Source organism: Arachis hypogaea, chromosome 19 (genome assembly GCF_003086295.3).
Source record: "Arachis hypogaea cultivar Tifrunner chromosome 19, arahy.Tifrunner.gnm2.J5K5, whole genome shotgun sequence".
NCBI classification, from domain to species: domain Eukaryota; kingdom Viridiplantae; phylum Streptophyta; class Magnoliopsida; order Fabales; family Fabaceae; genus Arachis; species Arachis hypogaea.
The window spans coordinates 142,857,050-142,861,453 of record NC_092054.1 but is presented as its reverse complement, the minus strand read 5'-3'; the positions used below and the strand labels follow the sequence as shown (position 1 = coordinate 142,861,453).

General features: G+C 38.4%; 1 non-coding gene across 1 annotated transcript; it reads right to left on the bottom strand.

Annotated features, from left to right (window-relative positions):
• Positions 1 to 1,720: 1,720 nt before the first annotated feature.
• On the bottom strand, positions 1,721 to 1,827 carry LOC112782095 (small nucleolar RNA R71). The gene has a single exon (XR_003192835.1). It is a non-coding gene; the product is annotated as a small nucleolar RNA R71 (small nucleolar RNA).
• Positions 1,828 to 4,404: the final 2,577 nt, after the last annotated feature.

Here is a 4,404-nt window from a genome sequence, read left to right as displayed (position 1 = left end):
ACTTTTACAATTTTAGTTATTTTGGGTTGACTTTGGATCTTGTTGGATTTAATTTGTAGTAATATATTGAGGTTTTCTTGTTTCAATTGTGTTATTTTGCTTTGTTATTGTTGATTATTGATATTGGGTAGCCTTAATTTGGATTGCTTTCTCAAATTTATGATGTCTTTTATCATTGCTCATCAAGTGTTTGAAGAAATGTCACTTATGACTATGGAGTATATTTTTATTCTTGGATTTAGAGTTGAGCAATTAGAGCCTCTTGAATTGTAAGAATCTAGTGTTGATTGGTAATTGAAGGTTTCAGTTAGCTTGAACTCCACTAAATCTAGTCTTTCACTAGGAATTGACTAGGACTTGTGGACTAGAGTTAATTGTACTCACTTGACTTTCCTTCAATTGTTAGCGGATAACTAAGTGAGAGCAATAAGTATTTACCATCACACTTGAGGATAGAAATTCTAATTCTCACCCCTAGCCAAGGTTTCTTATATTGATTGGTTATCATTTCTCTTGTTGACTTTGCTCTCATGGTTCTCTTAGCTTGATTCTTTAAATTTAGTCATATGTCATTATTGGTGCTATCTTTATTTGCATGCTTATTAGTTAATTAATTGTTTGATTGATAACTTTATTTGCTTTAGTTTAGTTGTTAGTTGTTCATTGTCTTCAAATTCTAGTCACTTTACTTTTTCCACACTCAACTTCAAAACCCCAAAAAATTCCTAACCAATGATGTGCATCTTATGGCAATTTCTAGAAAAAACAATCCGGGATTCCATTTTTGGTAATTGATTTGATTGTTGTAACATTCTTCTAAACTTTAACTTGGGGTCACTTGTCGGTTTAGGCTATACTTGTGACATTGAGTTGAAAATCCTTTGGTAATTTCTAAGCCGGCATTTATCCCACGTCAAGTTTTTAGTGCCGTTACCGAGGAACTTACATATGTATGCACATATTATTGGTTGGTGTGAATATGGTCATATGTGAATAGTTGCTCTTTTCTTGCTTGTTTGTTAGTTTGGCCATTAGTTAGGATTTATAGTTAGTAATCGGTAGTTACTTTAATTTGGTATATCTTATTGTCATGAACTCTATGTTTATTCTATTGAATGACGCGTTCATTGTCAGATCCGAGCTTAGCCCCATTTGATCCTGAAATTGAAAGAATTTTGTTACATATTAGGCAAGCTCGGCGTCGGTTGGCCTTTGGGGTTAGTGAAGCGGCTTCCGCCGAATCATCAACCTTTTTTGAGGTTGAATCCGAGGCGTCATTTGAAGGAGGAACCATTTATTCTTCTATTGACTCTATTGACGTTGCTTCCACTGAATTAGGTACTGAGACCATGGCCGCTCGAAGGAGAGTTACTCTCAAGGAGATGGGTGCACTGAATTTCACTCTTCAACCAATTCAAGTCCCCTATCCCGACTTGGATGCTAACTTTGAGTTGAAGACCAGTTTGATCAATTTGCTTCCTAAGTTTCATGGCTTACCCACTCAGGATCCTATCAAGCATCTTAAGGATATCCAAGTGGTGTGTTCAACCACTAGGAGATATGGTTCGGATGAGGTTGTTATTTGGTTGTTTTCTTTTCCTTTTTCTCTTGAAGGAAGAGCAAAAGAATGGTTCTACACTCAATCATATGAAGTTGTCACAAATTGGGATTTGCTCTAGAGAGAGTTCTTAGATAACTCTTTCCACTGGAGGTCACCGATAGATTTAGGAAGGAGATTTCTTGTATTGTACAAAGTGAAGTTGAGACACTCCATGAGTATTGAGAGCGCTTCAAGAAGCTACTTGATTCTTGTCCTCACCATAGGATAGATCACTTGGTATTGATTAGCTACTTTTGTCAAGGTCTCAAACCTCAAGACAATATTCTCTTAGATACCTCTAGCAATGGTTCTTTTGTGAAATATAAGACCGCATAAGAGGCTTGGCAACTCATTGCCAACTTAGCCGAATCTACTCAACATGCAAGGCAAAGGAACAACCATTCAAAGGCTATTGTAGAAGTATCTCCTAGTGAATCTGCTCTTACAAAGACCTTGGGAGAGATTACTACCATTCTAAAGCAAATCCATCAAAATCAACAATAACCTCCACCATTACAACAATACCAACTGGGAGCTCCATAGTGGTATTTGTGCTTGCAACTCTCATTACACGGATGAATGCCCACAACTCTAAGAGGACAACGCATTAGCGGCCACCAACCCATACTTCATCCGTTCAAACCAAGGCCCTTATCAACAAGGGAATAATTACAACCAAGGGTGGTGTAATCAAGGTTCGCAAGATAACTCAAATCAAGGTTGGCAAGACAATTCAAACCAAGGATGGAGGGATAATTACAATCAAGGGTGGAGAGATGGTTCAAATCAAAGGTGGAACAACAATTTCCAACAATATAACAACTAACAAAACCAATCATTCCAACCAAAAAACCAAGGCCAAAGATACCAACCCCCTCACCAAAGACAAGCCCAAGTACCTCAACTCACACAACCTCAAATTTCACAAATTACTTACCCTTCTTCTTCAAACCAACCTCCCATGGATGATACCCTTCGCACCCTTCTTCAAGAGCATAGGAAATTTCAAACCATCGTTCAAGAGCTTTTATCTCGGTTACCTCTACCATCCAACCAAACCCAAAGCCCCTCTCAAACTTCAAGCTCAAGTGCCATTCCATCTCAATCATTACCCAACCCAAAGGGTAGCATCAATGCTATCACTTTAAGGTCTGATACTATGTTAGAAGAGAGGAGTCCCATGGATTTAAGTGGGAAGGAGGCTACTCAAGATGAAGATATTATGGAGGTGGAAGATGTAGAATATGAAGAAGAAGCTCAAGAGGTTGTTGAGGAAGAGAAAGATCAAGCAAATGTTGGAGGTTCCAAAGAAGATGTTCTGGAAGAGCCTATCCTAATCCCATTTCCAACCTTGGCAAAGAAGGCAAAGAAGCCATTGGAGTTTGATCTAAAAATGGTGAAAATCTTCAAGAAAGTTGAGGTAACGATCTCCCTTTTTGATGCTATTCACCCAAGTCTCTAAATATGCCAAATTTTTAAAGGATTTATTCATTAACAAGGAAAAGATCAATGATTTGGAAATCATTCCTTTGGGGACTTCTATTTCGGCTTTAATGGGTGCTATTCCTGAAAAGTGTGGAGATCCTAGACCATGTTTAGTCTCTTGCACTATATGTGGTGTTCAATGTGTTGATTGTATGTGTGACCTTGGTGTATGTGTTAGTATTATGCCTCTTTCTATTTATGATGAATTGAATCTTCCACTGTTGAAACGGTCGGCAACACGTTTTGTGCTAGTGGATAAGAGCATAATTTCTGTGGTTTGTATTGCTGAGGATGTTTTGGTGAGCATCAAAGGATTGACTTTTCCGATTGATTTTTATATCCTTGAGATGCCTCCAAATGATTCTGAAAGACCTTCATCCATGTTGTTAGGAAGGCCATTCTTGAAAACCTCTCGGGTATCTATTCATTTGAGATTGATGGAAGGGCCATAAGCTTTAACTTAGATGAAGCTATGAAGCATCCGCCGGAGGACCATTCTATCTTCTGGTGTGACATGATTGATGAAGTTATGGCTGACGTCCACAATGAGACTTTTGATGAGATGAATTTGGGTAAAGGTGCAAGTGTGGGAAAACTCAATGATTATGATGAAAACACTTTGCCACTTCCAATCTTGCCAGATAATAATGTGCCAAGCCATGAGTTAAGTAAGGTGTTGAAACCTCTACCTCGTCATCTTATGTATGCCTTTTTTGATGAGAATAAAAAGCTCCTGGTGATAATTACAAGGGAGCTCATCTCTCAATAAGAGAAAAAATTGCTTGAAGTGTTGAGAAAGCACAAGAAGGCTATAGGGTGGAGTTTGGCAGACATTGTGGGTATATGTCCACACATTTGTGAGCACTGTATCTTCCTAGAAAATGGAGTCAAATCCATCCGTCAAGCCCAAAGTAGGTTGAATCCCACCATCATGGAGGTTGTCAAAAAGGAGGTCACTCGACTATTGGAGGCCGATATCATCTATTCTATCTCGGATAGTGAATGGGTTAGTCTGGTGCAAGTTGTGCCCAAGAAGTCTGGTGTCACCATGGTTAAGAGTGAAAGTGGAGAGCTCGTGGCGACTAGGGTGCAAAATTCATGGAGAGTTTGCATTGATTACTGGCGTTTGAATCTAGCAACTTGGAAGGATCACTATCCACTATTGTTCATTAATCAAATACTTGATCGGTTATCAAGTAAATCACACTACTATTTCCTAGATGGTTACAACGGTTATTTTCAAATTCATATAGCTCCCAAAGATCAAGAAAAGACTACTTTTTTACATGTTCTTTCAGAACATATGCATATAAGATTTG